The sequence below is a fragment of the Lissotriton helveticus genome, chromosome 5_1 (assembly GCF_964261635.1).
Source record: "Lissotriton helveticus chromosome 5_1, aLisHel1.1, whole genome shotgun sequence".
NCBI classification, from domain to species: Eukaryota; Metazoa; Chordata; class Amphibia; order Caudata; family Salamandridae; genus Lissotriton; species Lissotriton helveticus.
In genome coordinates, this window is record NC_136065.1 from 1,657,764,623 (window position 1) to 1,657,781,683 (window position 17,061).

Genomic DNA, 17,061 nt, shown 5'->3' on the forward strand with positions numbered 1-17,061 from the left:
TATTTTTATGAATATATGTCACAGCTACAAGCGATGCAGTATTATTTTATCTTACTGCTAACGCTGTACGTATTATACTTTGCATTCTGTCTTAAGATTGTAGCAGTTCATATCTCTTGCAGGAGAAATAAGACTGTTCAATAAACCCTTTTTAATGAAATGCCGATTTATCTATTTCTGTGTAACTGTGTAGAAACGAAGCATGCACGATTGACGGAGTGAAACTGTTATCTATTGTTTCCATGATTCTGAGACGTGTTCTGATTCTAAGGAAAACAAAGTTGTCATGTTTATGCGGTTGTCAGAGACTAGTCCCTTCTTGTTCATTCGAGAAGTTTCTGGTGACCTCTGAGTTAGCTGGCACACACAAGTAATTCATTTTAATGTACTCGATAGACACATACTGACCTCAGTCCTATGTCAAAACTATAGTGTATATTATTTCAATACGCAGAGCCTATCAGGGATATAGGAACTGCACTACACTATATCCACTCCACTCCAAGAAACATTAATAAAACACTTTTAGATTTACAACGCCAATAACTCTAACTCTCGCAAATGCGAGACCAATTACATTACAAATGCTTCATTAACTGGTAGTCGTGTTTGCAGAGTGGTGGAGAAAGGGTGCTGGACCTCTGACCAGCGCTCAGGAATTCCGCTACGTAGGACTTACATGAGGAACCAGGAGGGCTTCCTTACAGCCAAAGTCCCTCAGGAGTAATGTGGACTTCATCCCCCATCCCGTAGTCTGCCAGAAGGCAAGTTTGCAGAGTGGTGCAGAAAGGGGGAATGGACTCCAAAGACGTCTTAGCAATCCCACTGTGAGGGACTTACTGGAGGTAACAAGAGGGGTAGTTGGCTCCCAAGGACATCCTTGGGGGCCAACTACCCTTCCTATTACCTCCAGTAAGTCCCACACAGCAGAATTGCTAAGTTCTCATAGCAGGTTACGCCCCATTTGCCCAGCACTCTGCAAACGCGCTCCCTGGCGAGCTCTTGGATAGGGATTGAAGTCACCTTTGCTGCTGCAGGTCCTTTGGTGCCAACTAGACTACCTCTTACCTCCAGTCAGCCCCACACAGTGGAATAGTTGAGAGGTGAACACAGGCCATGCGCCTTTCTCCAACACTCTGCAAACGCGCCTCCTGGCGTGCTCTTTGTTGGGGATGAAGTTCCCTTGCCTCCTGAGGGCCCCTGGGGCCAACTATCCTACCAGGTACCTCCAGTAAGCCCCACACAGCTTGATTGCTGAGAGTGGTCCGAGGTCATGCTCCCTTTTTACACCACTCTGTAAACCTGCCGCCTGGTGCACTGATTCCAGGAGGATGAAGTCCACTTGTGTCCTGAGGTCCTCAGGACACAAGAGGACCTCATCATCGCCCCACCAGCAGTGCACCAAGAGGAGTGTTTGCAGAGTGGTGTAAATAGGGAGCATGGCCTCGGACCACATCTCAACAATCCCACCCTGTGGGGCTTTACTGGAGGTACGTAGTGGGCTAGTTGGCCCACAGGAATCCTCAGGAATGAAGAGGACTTAATCCCCCAAATTAGAACTGCTAACATGCCGCCCCCTTTGCCCAAAAGCAGTTCTGCTTTGCTTTTGTTGAAGCGAGAGCAGGTTTCAATGAAGAAAAGTAGAGTTTGATATAGCGGGGCAGGAGCTGTGCTCCCGCCCTATCTTAGCAAATGGCAATGTCCCAGGGGTGGGCACCCCGGGACATTGCAGGAGCCAGCCCTGGGTTGTGGCGGTCCCCAGGGACATCAAGGGCTTGAGGAGGGGCCACGCGGCCCCACTCCCGATGTATGCAAAGCCCTGTGGAGCCATTTGAATAAGTAATGGCCCAGTGAGGTGGTGGTCCCCGGGGCGGAATGGGGGGCAGGAGCCCCCCTACACCTAATTTTTTTTAATTTAAGGGCCAGAGAGGTGAAAGTCCTCGGGGCTTCGGGGCCCACGAGGCCCCCCACCCATAACGAACAATGTCCCGGGGAGGTGGTGATTCCCAAGGCTGCGGGGGGCTACGTGCTCCCCCACATATAATTAGCATAGCCCCGGGAAGGTGGCGGTCCCCATTTACTCATTGCCCCCAGGACCTGGCCCACCCTGGGGCTTATAGAAAACGAAGCATGGTAGCCCGCGCTTCAGTTCTTATTTTCTCGGCTGGATTCGCACACCCAGCGTGAATTCGGATGATTATTTTTTTTAATGTTTGTGGGACCCCCTGAGCAGATATAGTGGCTCAGGGTTTTTTTACCCTGCCCCCTTTCTTGTTTTTTCACCTTTTTTGTACGGTTACTGAGTCACAAGAAGGCTGCCAACAATTCCTGGTTTGGAGTGTTGACAGCCAATCAGAAGTCAGCTCATGCTCGGGAGGAGTTGAGACTCCTCCTTGGTGCTCAGATATCGATATTTTTTATTTTTTTAATTTCTCAGGAACTACTGAACGGATTTACACCATATAAAAAAGGGCTCTTTCTGAACCAAGAGCTACCTTTTTGCCAAATTTGGTGTAATTCCGTTCAGCAGTTCGGGCTGTAGTGTTTTGGGACCCTCCTTTTTTCTCAGAACCCCTTGACGAATCACCCCCAAACTTTCAAGACAGAAGCTGACCTGAGCTGGTCATTAGTTTGGAAAATTCTGTGAAGATTTGTCAAATGGTGCCAAAGATATTTATAAATCAATAATACACTTTTCCTATGGATAATAGGTCCTAACTATACCCCCAGTAGGTAATTTATATATATATATTCACTGAAAAAAACCATAGGTTTTACAGACATTATAGTTAGAAATTAGCATTTAAAAAAACTTTGAAATTCACTGAAAAAACCATAGGTTTCTGGGACGTTATAGTTAGCTGGACATTTCACTCATACAAAACCATCGAAATTCCACTGTTATAGTTAGTTCAGCTAACTATAACTCTTGCCCCCGCAATTCACTGCTCATGACGTCACATATTACATTATTCATGGCATGGTCAGTGACATCACTGATGACATCTCAAATGACATCACTGATGACATCATCCATGTGAAAATCTGATGCACCTACTCACACTCTAATATAACCTTTGATACACCCACTGTAAAATACCGACTACCATTTTTGAAACCATTGAGACACCAATACCAGTTACTACATACGCACTCACTGTTTCCTAGGTATACACATCCACTCATTCACCCATGCAATCACATATACATGCAGTCACTCATCAATACAACACTATCACATGCACTCATACATGTATTCAGACACTCACACACTGCCACTCACACATGGAGTTACTCACACACCTAGTCAATCATGCAAAGAATCAATCACACTCCCATTTACTCATCTATACAGTTATACACACACCACCTCACTAATTCATACAGATAGTAATGCATACTTACTCTCTTATATAATCACTGATACAAGTACACACTCATCCATACAGCCACTCCCACAATCACTCACTCTCACATATAGTTATTTATACCACCATTACTCACATATACTGCTTTTTACATCTGTAATTACTCTTAAATGTACCACTGACACATTCATTCACTCACCAACACACCCATACACACAGTCACCAACCCATACAGCTGTTTCCAAATGCACTCTTGAACCCATGCGCCCAGTGAATCAACCACTCACACATCTATGCACAGAGTCACGCACCTACAACTGAAAAATGAATTCTGCGCAACCAAACCTCCCTGTCAGAAAAGCAAACACCACATTATAACTAAATAGTACTCCTGGGCACTATCCCACCCGTAAACTTAATAAAAAGAAGACCGCAACACACTCTGTTATTTTTCCGCCGCAAATTGTACACCCAACGCCAATTATATAAACGGCCCTTAAAATATATAAAAAAACTATTTTTACCTTCACAATCCCTGTTCACCAGCTTGTGACCACTGTACAGTTAATAATGTTCCTACCCTCCCTGCTACTACTTTGTTTTCCCGTACTCCATTGAAGCGCATCACAAAATGGCTGACAACAGTAAACCGTTCCCAGCCAATAATGAGCAAAGTTGTACTCGGAACACTTTAGCCAATAAAATGTCCATGGTGTTCCGCAGAGGGGAAGGGAATCGCTCCCAACACTTCTACTTGTAATGCTTCACAGCCAATGAACATTAAGCTTGGGAAGGTCCTGCTTGGAACACGTTACCCAATTAGATATCCCTGATGCTCCGCGGAGGGGGAGGGAATGGCTGGCAACAATTCTACTTTCAATGGTTCGCAGCCAATGAACATTAAGCTTGGAAAGGTCCTGCTTGGAACATGTCAGCCAATTAGATGTCCTTGCTACTCCGCGGAGGGCAACACTTCTACTTTCAATTGTTCACAGCCAATGAACATTGAGCTCTTTGTTGGAACACCTCAGCCAATTAAACGTTAATTTTGTTCTGCGCACAGTAACAGGAACATGCCCTCCCACATAATATTACATATTGCATTTTGTCTAACAAAGTGACACTGTCCGTGATAAAAGTGAACACTGCATTATAAGTAAACATTACTGCACATTATATTAAATGAAAGCTGCAATACGGCGCATTGTTATTTTCCCAATATGATTTCCACAGCCTAGTGAATATTTCAGCAAGTGTCTTCCAAAAATAGTTTGTTGGGGAGTACTTCAATGTATATTGATTTTTTGATCTCTCCCTTGGTTAAAGATCTGAGTACATTCATAAAAGACACAAACGATTTTTGAGGATCATACAAGGAATCTGTTGAGAAGAGGAATTGTTGTTAATAACACTGGATATCACAATCCTCTACATGAGCATTGAACATAAAAAAGGATTAGAGGCTAGGAAATTCTTATTGAAAAATGACCATTGGAACTCTGAGACCACAACTTACTGCTTGCAGAACTCAAATGGTTTGGCCTAACGAACAATATTTTTACCTTCGCAGGTCAGCTGTGCATCCAACATCAGGGTACCGCGATGGGCATGTGCTTCGCCCCCAGCCACGCAAATCTGTTCATGGGCTGGTGGGAGAAGCACGTGGCCTGGAACCAATGGAAAATGACAACGTGGTTTTGTTGACACGCTATATTGAGGACTTATTCATCATTTGGCGTGGACCACAAAAGGAGGCAGAAGATTACATTAAAGCATTAAATCACAATGATTGTAATCTACACTTCAAAAGTACCATAAGTAAAAAGGAAGTTATGTACTTGGACTTGGGAGTGTATGTGGAGAAGGGTGCCCTCCAGACTGCACTTTATCACAAACTGAAGGCTGGAAACTCGATTCTATATGCGGGTAGCTGTCATCCAGGGAGTGTAGTGAATAACATCCCCTATGGGGAATTCCTTAGGATGAAACGGAATTGTTCAACCCAAGTGGAATATGAAACAGCTAAGAAACAAGCTAGATTGAGATTTGAGAAACAAGGGTATCAAAAGGCTGTGTTGAATAGAGCAGAAGAGAGAAGCGACAAAGTAGAACACAGCTCACTATTAGTTGACAAATCTGTGAAGGCAGAAGTAAAAAAAGGAGGAGAACAGGAACACATCCAAATGAGATTTATCACTGACTTTACAGACAAATCAACAGAAATGACACAGATTTTGAGAAAAATTGGCGATTACTAAAATCAGACAATATTGTTGGGAAGTTACTTCCAGACATTCCACTATCAACCTATAGAAGAAGAAGCTCATTAAAAGATCATTTAGTTCAAAGCCACTCTAGAGACAAACCGAAAAGAAAAGATGCAATCAGGGGATTCTTTCCTCGCACTAAATGCAAGAAAAGTAAAAAGGTGAAGGAATATACAGTTACAGGTGTGAAGGCCAAAGTGCAAATTGGAAAATTTCTTAATTGCAACTCAGAGTACACCGTTTACTGTTTAGATTGTCCCTGCGTGAAAAGATATGTAGGGAGCACCATTCACCCCCACCAAGAAAAGAATCTTAGAGCACCTTCGGGTGATTAGGAATAAAGATCAAACGTATCCTGTCACCCGTCATTTTCAAATCATGAATCATGAAAGTGACAGTGATCAGTTGAAATTCTTCTGCATAGATCAGGTAGAGAGAGGAGAAAGAGGTGCTGACAGAGTGAAACGTTTATGTACCCTGGAGTCTAAGTACCTTCGGGTAAGTGCCTTCGGGTGATACGTGCGCTATATAAATCGCAATACATACATAATTAAATTACAGAGTAAGGCTCCGTGGGGACTGAATAATGAGGAGGAGATGTGGGTCCACCTTGGCTAGTAGTGGTGTCTTAATCTGAAGTCATGTGACGTACAATTGGTAATAAGATCTGTCCAATTGAAAATTTGTGCTACCCGACTGTATATAATAGCAAGAAAATGTTTTTGAAGAGTTTATTTTGGTCACATTTCTGCTTTGGTATTCTATTTTCTTGTTTTTGAAGGTTTATAGGCATAGGCATTGTTTCAGAATATCTTAACGAGGTAAACAATGGAGGGTTAGTGCCCATTCAGGGCAGAATAAGTGTAAGCATCAATAACAAATTCATATAATGACATTTTCATATAGTAAAGAATGATGCTAGCCCATTCAGGGCACAATAAGTTGATCACGAGTAATAACAACGTATTTTTTATGGAGAATCATTTTCATGAACTTAATGAAACATATTGAAAATATATCGTATGAGATGCAGAAATATAAGCATTATTGGTAAAATGAGTTATAAGTAATTGGCATCTCTGTATATATATATATATATATATATATATATATATATATATATATATATATATATTCCGTCACAAATACCTCTTATTCTTGAAGTAAACCAGGACACTCGGAATCCATCTATAGACTTTTATTTCAGCAAGTGAAAAAAGTGCGACGCGTTTCGCCGATAAGGCTTGCTCACGCTCGTCTAAATTACAAGATTGTATATATATATCGAGTCAAGATTGTATTTAATTCGGCCGGCCTCGGTCGAGGAGAAGCCCTCCCACTATCTGGACGTGGGTTTACTGCAGTTATATAACTGAACAGTGGCAGATGGTTCGTGTTTGCATATGGAAAGTAAAGCACAGAGACTAAGGAATTATTTCCAAACCCACTTGGAGTTTCACTTTATTGAACTATGTGCACTGTTGTGAAGTAGCTCACTGGAGTATTTTATCAGGACTACGAGCACCAGCAGGCTCAGGGAGAGCCATCGCCCACTTGGCAGGTGTTCAGGTTTCAAATTTATGTGCTTCACGCAGTGTCTTTTCAAAAGCCTCTGAGGAAATGCTCTCCGGGCATGAAACGCGTCAGGCTGTATTTGAATTGGACTCTGTTTCTTTATCACTGTGCTGCTAAACTGCAAAATAAAAACGAAGATTGCACCTACCTGCATGTGAGCTTTTCCATAGGAGGTAACTCGTGTGTTTTGTATTTAATTCGGCCGGCCTCGGTCGAGGAGAAGCCCTCCCACTATCTGGAAGTGGGTTTACTGCAGTTATATAACTGAACAGTGGCAGATGGTTCGTGTTTGCATATGGAAAGTAAAGCACAGAGACTAAGGAATTATTTCCAAACCCACTTGGAGTTTCACTTTATTGAACTATGTGCACTGTTGTGAAGTAGCTCACTGGAGTATTTTATCAGGACTACGAGCACCAGCAGGCTCAGGGAGAGCCAACGCCCACTTGGCAGGTGTTCAGGTTTCAAATTTATGTGCTTCACGCAGTGTCTTTTCAAAAGCCTCTGAGGAAATGCTCTCCGGGCATGAAACGCGTCAGGCTGTATTTGAATTGGACTCTGTTTCTTTATCACTGTGCTGCTAAACTGCAAAATAAAAATGAAGATTGCACCTACCTGCATGTGAGCTTTTCCATAGGAGGTAACTCGTGTGTTTTGTATTTAATTCGGCCGGCCTCGGTCGAGGAGAAACCCTCCCACTATCTGGAAGTGGGTTTACTGCAGTTATATAACTGAACAGTGGCAGATGGTTCGTGTTTGCATATGGAAAGTAAAGCACAGAGACTAAGGAATTATTTCCAAACCCACTTGGAGTTTCACTTTATTGAACTATGTGCACTGTTGTGAAGTAGCTCACTGGAGTATTTTATCAGGACTACGAGCACCAGCAGGCTCAGGGAGAGCCAACGCCCACTTGGCAGGTGTTCAGGTTTCAAATTTATGTGCTTCACGCAGTGTCTTTTCAAAAGCCTCTGAGGAAATGCTCTCCGGGCATGAAACGCGTCAGGCTGTATTTGAATTGGACTCTGTTTCTTTATCACTGTGCTGCTAAACTGCAAAATAAAAACGAAGATTGCACCTACCTGCATGTGAGCTTTTCCATAGGAGGTAACTTGTGTGTTTTATATATATATATATATATATATATATATATATATATATATATATATATATATATATATATATATATATATATATATCCAACAGAACAAGTTCGCTTCGGATCCCTGCCGCTTCCAGTGGCGGGCCTCGGATGGGGTAGCGAATCCCGAATGTTACAGCCAAACACTCTCTTACGTATAAAAGAAAGAAATCCGGCCCACTTCAAGTTTGCAAAGCGTATTTTAATTTACAAACGGCTTGTCTCGACTCGCGTTTCGCAGGTAAACCTGCTTTCTCACGAGAACGAGCAAACTGAATGACATGAAATATATAGTCACATGGTATTAGCGTCATACCAAGGGTAATAGACAACATACTTGGTGGTTTACATTCGGGCTATGATCAAAGCAATGAAATGCAATTCTTAAGTGCACATACATTTCTAAAGCACAACTGAAAATTGCAATTTGTTTAAATAACGTGTAGTTCATCCTGTAAAACAAGTGCTCTAAATTCAAGAGTACGCTGCCTGCGCGCTGTCAGTGGTCTAGTGTTAGGGTAAACAAAAAGACACAGTACGCTAAGTGGCCTCTGGCATAGTTGGCAGTCCTCCTTGTCAATACTTGCAATATCGTACACTCGATGAGTGGGACGCAGCTAACCCCAAGTGGGGAAACGGTACACACCAAATGTTCATGTAAAAGCGGTTGTCCCGCTAACAATCCAGGCAAGCATCTTGAATTGTGCAATATCGCCCCAGAAGGCAAATGTCTTAAATCATGTAACGCCCAAGTGGGCAGGGGTGCAATACCCTTCTATTCAGTACAGCCCCAGTGGGCACACACACAATGTTCAAAGGCCAATTGGCTAATAGACACTAGGTTCGATTAATCTGGAACACTGAAGCTTCTAGTCTTGCCATTCATTCAAACGTGCAGTAACTCATAAATGCCGAACAAATTCCCATATTGTGTCACCACCAAGTTCTGTGAAAGTGAAAACAAAATGAAATGAATTTGTGACTTAGGTACACAGATATGACATTACAGTTTGTAAAAACAGAGTTAAAACACGACATGAGTGCAGTACATCAAAATTCTAGTAACATGGCTAACCTAAATGCACGGCTAATTCCTCGTGTAAATTATGGCCCCCTGGATGCGTGGTCCTGTATTTAATTATGAATCTGGATTCAAGTCTTCTCATCTCTTTGATTCTCTCCCCTCCTCTTTCCCTACTAGGAACAGTTTCCAAGACACAAAATGAGAGTAGATTGGCATTCCCCTTATGGTGCGTGGCAAAATGCCTGGCAATGGGATATTGTTTGTCCCCATGGTTGATGGCCCGCATGCGCTCAAGGACTCTTTTTTTGGCAGGATGTTTGGTGCTGCCAATATAGTATAGTTGCCAAGGACACTTCAGAGCGTATATCACATGATCGGTCAGACATGTGACATGTTTCGTGATCTTGAATTTGTCTGTTTCTTTGGACAGCTGGACTTCCTTGAGGTTTTTACTGTTGCGACAGGCTTTACATCTGCCACAAATGTAAAATCCTTGCACTGGGTTTCTCTGACCGCTCTTCTCTGGTAACAGTGTGGGACACAGAAGGTCTTTAAGGGATTTGGGTCTCCTAAATGTCAGTTGCGGAAATTCAGAAATCTCAGGGGCTAAATCCTTGTCTAATTTGAGCACATTCCAGAATTTGCTTAATGCTTTTCTTACTTCCTTGGATTGGGAATGATAGTCTGTAATGAATCTACTTGTCATGTTATATTCTGGTTTTCTTTCTGTTTCTCTAGGTTTCAGTAAACTCACCCTTTCTCTGGTGTTCACTTTCTCTAAGGCTTTGGATATACACTTAGAGCTATAGCCTCTCTGTTTGAACCGTTCTGTCATAATGAGGGTCTCTTTGGTATAATGAGCCGTACTTGAACAATTGCGTTTTGCTCTCAGGAATTCCCCCAAAGGAATAGAGTTAATCATTTCATTCATTTCATAAATCTTTATTTCGGTAGTTTATCACCATAAAAGATATAAATATCCATTTCATATTTGTAAAAACAATAGAACATTAAGAAACATTTGAAGATACATCAGCGACCATAGGAATGTTCAGTAATACAGGGTATCACATTTTTACTACGGTAAAGATCAATAACCAGCTCTGAGGCACTGACTTCTCAGAAACCACATTGCTCCAAAATATTTAGCCACTGCAAAAACAATGTGGTCCGACAAGTCTGTTTTCAACACTCTAAACGTGGCCAAGCAACAAGCACTCTGCAAACCCTAAATTCCTACATATAGGGACAATCCATTTCTTACGGTTCGCGTTATAGGCCGGGCAGAGAAAAATTATGTGGAGCTCAGTTTCATTAGCCACTCTGCAAGCCGGGCATAAGCTGACTGCTGATTCACTCCACTTACTAGTTAGAGCTCGAAGTGGAAGGGACCCATGCCTCCATTGCAAATATAGTTTCCTAAGTGAAGCAGGGTATAATTTGTCCAAGGCTGGTTCAAAGCTGTAAATGTCCTTGATGCGTAGAAATGACTGTCGTAGTAAACCTTTGCCAATCTCTTTTTAGGAATTAATGGGCAAGCGGATGAAGGATCAGACCAGAGTGTCGATAGGCCTAGACCCTCCAACTCAGTTTTAATATGTTTAAGCCATTTAATTTTCCCTGCATTAGGCATGGCAAGCACCTCCTGAAGCCCCTGCCTATAGCTAATCAGTTCTGGGACTGCCCACAGCCTACGCCAATAGAGCAAGGGGCGCAATGCCAGTTCTTCACCAAGGGGTCGCAACCCCAGATCTAACCTTAATGGAACAAGAGGTGTGCTGGGCGGAAGTGCTACCACCCGTCTAGTGAACTTGTTCTCCTCTCTGACCAGGTTGGGAGAAGCTACATGGCCCCAGAGCTCGCAACCATACATGGCAGCCCCCCTTGCCTGTGCCCTATAGATCTGGAGGGGTGGACCAACGGGTTTGATGGATGACCTGTTTTTTCCCATAAGCTTCATGACCCCGCCCGAGTATTGGACCAATTTGAGTAGTGCTTTCTCTTGGTGTGTCCTCCAGGACATATTTTCATTTAACATGACTCCAAGATACTCAAAGGTTCGCACCCTTTCGAGTCTACTTTGCCCGATGCTGGGGCTAGAACGTAGGTTTGGTGGGGGGTAAAAAACCATAAATTTGGTCTTTAAGGTGTTTATTTCTAAACCGTGTTCCCCACAGAACTCCACAAAGCCGTTTAAAATGCACTGAATCCCCATTGGGGACTTTGAAAGCAGCAGGGTGTCATCAGCGAACATAATCGCCAGCACCCTGCTGCCGGCCAACTTGGGAGCGTCAGAATTGACAACTCCATTCAGGTGGGAGATTACCCTGTTGACGTAGAGGCAAAATAGTGTCGGTGCGAGCACACAACCCTGCCTTACCCCCCTGTCAACGGGGAACCGGTTCGACAGCGCCCCCTCCTTGCCACACCTTACCTGAGCAAAGTTGGCAGTATGGAGACGAATAATCATCTCCAACAAGCCCTCAGGGAGCCCCAGTTTGGCCAGCACCTCCCATAATTTTCTGCGGGGAACCAGGTCGAAGGCCGCCCTCAGGTCCACGAATACAGTGTAGAGGCTGCCACCCTCCAGCTGTACCGTTTTCCAAAAGATGAGGGCGAGCCTGAAGACCTGGTCTGTGGTGGAGACGTTCCTTCTGAACCCTGCCTGGAATGGACTCAGAATATCATATTCCAACATCCACTCCGACAAGCGATCCAGAAGTAACCTAGTGAAGAGCTTCTGGGAAACGTCTATCAGGCTTATTGGCCTGTAGTTGGCTGGGAGCAGAGGCGAGCCCTTCTTAAAAATAGGGACTATCTCTGCCCCCAGCCAAGTTGGAGGGACCATCATGCCGTTCAAAATTGCATTGAACAGCACCCTCAGATACGGGGCCCAGATCTTAATTTCGTGCCTGTAGAGGTCGCCTGGGAGCTTGTCCAGGCCTGGCGCCTTTTCAGCAGCGAGGCCCGAAATTGCCACAGTGAGTTCTTCCAAAGTGAACCCATCCATCGGGGATATGCTTTCAGGGGGTTGGGCCATTGCTGGCTCGGAAAGGTTCCCCACTTGATCTAGACGGGGCGCGCTATACAAAGTTTTAAAGTGATCCTCCCACACAGCAGAAGCAATATTTGCATCTACTGCCGCTATAGGTTCAGCTGAACCGTGCTTGACGATATGCCAGAATTTCTGGGCATCTCGAAGTGCAAGGGCGGCCGACATTTCAGACCAGTTATCATGGTCCCATTCTATTTTGGCATTGCGGAGAATAGACTTATAGGCCAGCCGCTTTCCCTAATCTTGCTAGGGGTTTCCCGGGTTTTAAGGGACTCCAATAGGTCGGCCTTTGCTCTCCTGCAAGAAGCATTGAACCATGAGGCTCTTCTCCCCTTGGCCTTTTTCGTCCTGGCCACAGGGTTCAGTACTTCTGCTAGATTGGAACAAAGCTCAGAGTGAATATCCCCAAGCACGGAGAGCTTATCAGGGAAGGGTAACTGAGGAATGAGATCCACAACTTTTTCAAGGACAGGGACCACAGCCGCATACAACCTCTGGATATTTTTCGGGTTCTCCACTAATCTTGGCCATCTAACCCTACGTCTATTGCTAGTTGCAACTAGACCAACAGGGAATGCTAAATTTTCATCTGTGATACCCGTGGGCATTCCCTGGACAGCGAACCTCAGTGACAATGCGTTGTGGTCACTGTCAGTCCTTTTGACTATCGTGAAGTCCCTCACTTTGGCCCAGTCGTTCGTTGTGACCAGGATATAATCTATCCGTGACTCATGCCCTGGTCTATTGAAGGTAGGCTGAGGTGGGATGTCTCCCTTAAGCCGCCCGTTGCAAGCCCTCAATGAGTGGGATAGAGTGAGAGATGTTATTTGGATGGCTAGGGGTGACCATGATTTTACTGGTGGGCCCAGCAAGATGGGTATCTCCCATAGATCGTCCTCTTCGCTAATTACCCCTTCCAAATGACCCGGGAGGGGCTCATACTGAATGTTAAAGTCCCCGCCAACTATAAGTGATGGACAGAGGGTGGCAGAATCGAGGAACAAAGCCAAGTCTTCAATTGTCCCCGAGGTGCCTGTTAACCCAACCGGTCTAGAGTATAAATTTATTAATGCTACACTCGCACCAGATGCCCACTCCAGAACAACACACTGAAGGTCTGGTGAGTTAGTTTCGAGGTTTCTCGCCCTGCATCCTAGGTGGGAACCTACCCAAATCAGCAAGCCACCAGACGGTCGGCCCTTCCCACCCCATTTTGCCGCTATCGCAAAGGAAGCGTACCCTGTGCGGGACTGTTGTTCTATGGCCCACGTTTCCTGGAACAGACATATGTCATATTCCTCAATAAATTTCACCCACTCTGAGGAATCTAGTTTATTGCCCAACCCGGCAACGTTCCAGGAAAGTATCGATACTGCACCGGGAGCCCCCGCCTTATCAATAGTATTAGAACCCAGGGGACACCTACTTATCCTGCGCTGGCTGTACTTAGGACAGGACAATCCCTCAATTGCTATTGGACGAGTTACATACAGCGCCTCAGGAAGGGGGTTACCCTTGTTATTTTGGCCAACTAGACCTGAGTTGGTAATATAATCTTTTGTGGGCTCAACGAGTATACCCCCCGCACAATGTTCAACAGCCTCCCCCTTTATGTGCCTAGTCTCACCCATGATTTGGTTGCAGTCACCATTAGGATATTGTGATGGTGATAAGACAGAACACGGTGAAAGGTATGACAGGGAGCAGTGTGAATCTGCCAAAGACGGTGTATCAGTGACCCTGTGTGACGATGATGGAGCAGAGCACGGTGAAGGGTAAGACGTAGAGCAGTGTGAATCTACCAAGGACGGTATATTGGTGACCCTGTGGGAAAGTGAATCCACATCCTCAAGACAGCCAAATCTATTGTAGGTGGGTACTCCCTTCCATCCCCCATGTGTATCCTGCCGGAAGTTGGGTAGCCCGCCCTGTGCACAATTTCTCGCCGGAATCCCATTCCAGTTTCCCCCCGTATTGGGATGAAAGGACGGGGGATAAAAGTAAGTTAGTGGTCTAGTTGCTATGGGCGAATTTGCTCCGTGGTTGCTCCATGAATGGATAAAGTGTGCAGTATTGGGGTCTTCAAAAGAGACAATAACACAATCACCTGTGATAGACTTGTGCGAGGTGCCTATCCAAGGGACCCGTCGCACCATAAGAATTTTACTTCTCAGGTGATTGGGTAATGGCCTATTTACATTGAGCCAATGGATTACCTTGTTATTTAATGATCCAAAATCCTCCTGCTGTTGGTAAGGAATTTCCGGCACCCCCGTAAGCACAACTACATACGGTCTTACGTCTGGGGGAAGATCAACATAACCCCTGTAGTGATTTTTTTTAAAGGATTGTTGTCTATATGGGGTAGAATGGTAAGTGTTACGATCTTTAACCCTCGGGACTGCCATAGCTTTCGGAGCTGGTGCAGGTTGAGCCGGCAACTCATTCGTGCTTTCCGCTACTCTATTGGTAGAAGTGCTTATATTAGCCTTATACCGAGGTTTCGGAATGGGTTTGACCACCGGAGCTACTGATGGAATAGCAGCAGGTACTGGTGGAATGGGAGTCACAGCAGGTGGGCTAGTTGCTTTGTTGGGAGGTATGGACAGGGTGGCTAGATTTAAAATACTTTTTTCTGTCTCGAGTAGCTGGGTTTCTATTCGAGAGAGTCTAACTTCCAGGGGGATTAGGAGTTTTTTTAACGTTTCCCACACAATCGCTAGAAATTCCACATCCTTTCCTTCAATCGTGCAAAGTGGTACCCCACCATTCCCACCTTCGATTACAAGATTCTCATTTTCCCCCACTGATTTTGCTGGACCAAGATCTGTTACTGAGGGGCAACTATTTACCCTAGGAAAGAGTGAGTAGGGTGGCTGAGCTAGTACTTGGGAGGGTAACTGAGCCTTTGCAACCTTAGCCTTTTTCCTAGAGTACGCAGAGGTATTGTTGCGCTTTCGTTTATGAATGGAACCCTTTAGGGGGGTAGGGGAAATCCTCCCACTCATGACCTTACACTCAACAGTCGGTAGCGTCTCCAAGGGGGCCCCTCAACCCCTGCCACCCCACCCAGTGATGGACTAAGGATGGGGGGGGATGCATATGGGGGCCCCACCTCCAAAGCTGGGGCAGGAAGGGGTACGACTAATGGATGGTGGATGACTGCCTGCGTTATAATTGGAGCTAGGCCCTTTGGGCGATCCGGTGTTTTGGCAAGGGAATAGTGGCCTAAAGAAGATTTTTTAGCCATGCCCAACTCCTGGGAAATCCTTCTAGCTGCATTAAGTTCAATGGAGACCCTATGCTGCATTTTACTGATCTCCATATCTATGGCAGTGTTGGTTCTGGTGATAAAGTCATCAAGTGTTCCATCTTTCAAGTTCCCTTTGGCTGCCCTGCTTCTGTACTCACGTGTAGACATAGCACCTTGTCTTCAGCAAGCACAGCTAGCAGGTGAATTTAAAATAACAGTAATGGGGCCAAGGGGAGTGGCCCGGCCCGGACTCTACCGTACTCGAACGGCCTCAAACGGCCTCAAACGGCCCGCTCTTTGCCCGGTCTTCGCCCCGAGCTGCGTCCCGCGCGCGTCCCGCTGCGCGAGACGTTTATACTGTTTATATTCTCCCAGGCGGGGGGCGTTGCCGCTGCGGGAAGAGGCTGCAGGTGTGGAGATTGCCTCGCAGTCCCGCAGCGGTGTGGGCGGAGTGGGCGGGTCCGAGGACCGGCAGCAGCCGAGGAGCGGGTGCCGCGGCCGGGGAGCAAAGGAGCACAGAAGCACAATCCAACGGAGACTCTGTCTCCTCACACAGCGACGATGCACCCAATTAGGTCAGCCTCAGCCCAGGTTGTAAATAGCGCCCGCGCAGCGGGTGCTGCGAAAGTTTATGCAGTGACCAGGCGGGGGGCGTTGCCGCTGCGGGAAGAGGCTGCAGGTGTGGAGATTGCCTCACAGTCCCGCAGCGGTGTGGGCGGAGTGGGCGGGTCCGAGGACCGACAGCAGCCGAGGAGCGGGTGCCGCGGCCGAGGAGCAAAGGAGCACAGAAGCACAATCCAACGGAGACTCTGTCTCCTCACACAGCGACGATGCACCCAATTAGGTCAGCCTTAGCCCAGGTTGTGAGTAGCGCCCGCGCAGCGGGTGCTGCGAAAGTTTATGCAGTGACCAGGCGGGGGGCGTTGCCGCTGCGGGAAGAGGCTGCAGGTGTGGAGATTGCCTCGCAGTCCCGCAGCGGTGTGGGCGGAGTGGGCGGGTCCGAGGACCGGCAGCAGCCGAGGAGCGGGTGCCGCGGCCGGGGAGCAAAGGAGCACAGAAGCACAATCCAACGGAGACTCTGTCTCCTCACACAGCGACGATGCACCCAATTAGGTCAGCCTCAGCCCAGATTGTGAGTAGCGCCCACGCAGCGGGTGCTGCGAAAGTTTATGCAGTGACCAGGCGGGGGGCGTTGCCGCTGCGGGAAGAGGCTGCATGTGTGGAGATTGCCTCGCAGTCCCGCAGCGGTGTGGGTGGAGTGGGCGGATCCGAGGAGCGGGTGCCGCGGCCGGGGAGCAAAGGAGCACAGAAGCACAATCCAACGGAGACTCTGTCTCCTCACACAGCGACGATGCACCCAATTAGGTCAGCCTCAGCC